This window comes from Anneissia japonica, unplaced genomic scaffold, assembly GCF_011630105.1.
Source record: "Anneissia japonica isolate Jap-2015-1 unplaced genomic scaffold, ASM1163010v1 scaffold219448_len1338_cov132_single, whole genome shotgun sequence".
Classification (NCBI taxonomy): domain Eukaryota; kingdom Metazoa; phylum Echinodermata; class Crinoidea; order Comatulida; family Comatulidae; genus Anneissia; species Anneissia japonica.
In genome coordinates, this window is record NW_022724927.1 from 1 (window position 1) to 1,338 (window position 1,338).

The 1,338-nt window shown below is 34.5% G+C and overlaps 1 long non-coding RNA gene across 1 annotated transcript; it reads left to right on the top strand.

Annotated features, from left to right (window-relative positions):
- LOC117112635 lies at positions 1-1,338 on the top strand. Its single transcript, XR_004446069.1, has 3 exons — positions 1-54; positions 674-746; positions 1,260-1,338. It is a non-coding gene; the product is annotated as an uncharacterized LOC117112635 (long non-coding RNA).

A 1,338-nucleotide genomic window follows, 5' to 3' on the forward strand; every position in this document is an offset into this window, starting at 1 on the left:
AGGGGTCAACAGCCTCAACCAAGATGCAGCTTCCTAAAGATCCTAAGCATGCATGTAAGTAATCATTCAATAAATCAATCAATCAATAGATTAAGATTGATACATTTAACTCATCAATCCTTATGTTAGTCTGCTGATAAGGAAACTTTGTTTATGTTTGCATCTTTTGTTAGTCCTCAAAAGAAGACCAGCGTATTGTTTGTTTCCTCTTGAAATCCAATTAAGATTTTGTGAATTCTCATTTCAAAGTGTTTATAAGACAAGCTCCAAAGACATTTTACAAGCCATCATGATTCTACATGTGACTTTCTAGAGTTAGGCCAAAATAAAAAATAGGCTTGTTTAACCTCACCACAACCTCCCCCGACCCAAAATAACAAGTAGAGAAGTGGGAATTTTTTTTTAATTAAAAAATATGAAATTTATCCAAGACTTGCTAATCAAAATCAATATATTTTAGATAAGTTAAAACAATGTTGGTGAAATCCTCATCAAGTACAAATATAGGGTTAAGCTTAGTGGGTATGTGTGATTTTGTAGCCTATGCAATTCAAGTTGTGCCTAGGCATGCCACTGCTAAGGTACTACATAAACCAAGTAGTAATATGCAAATTAATTACTCCTTATTTCAAAATTTTCTAACACCATTGTATTTATCTTTCTTTATTTTAAGTGTGTTTGATTCAGAGGTTCTTTGTAATTCAGCTGTTTGTATCGCTTGGTCAGGATTTCTCTGTTGAATTAGGGTAAGTGTTACACAATATTTAAATATTCTGTTTTCTGTTGTGATTGGTGTCGGGCCATACAAAACAAGGTGTTTTCTAGCCAATGATTGTTGGCGGGCTGCACACATAGGGATTTTAATTTATTTTCGCAGGCCACAACAAAATCACAGTCGGGCCACACCTGGCCCATCGGGCTGCACTTTGTCCACCTGGATGGAACTATGCTTTATGTTCTATAAGCCTTATAACAAGGCTTGAAAAAGGAGTATATTTAGTTGGGAGAAAAACAAAATTCCAAAATTGGCAATGGTTTGGATCTACGACCTTGGGATTATCGAACAGCAAGCATCTTAAACATAAAACTACAGTACCACTCCTCTACTTACCTCTCTTAATTATTTGTATGGAGCTATTACAAATGTTCATTTAGATCGCATCTGAGGATCTCTTACTAATAAAATATCTTTTTATTAGAGCAAAGAGTTTCCATTAGTGGAATAGTAAAGTTATCTTATCTTATCTTTTATTTTATAGGATTTGTGATATGGGTAATAACAAGAGACGTATTGTGCTGTCAACTTCCCATAAAGAAGTTTCTGTCACACCCTTGCAT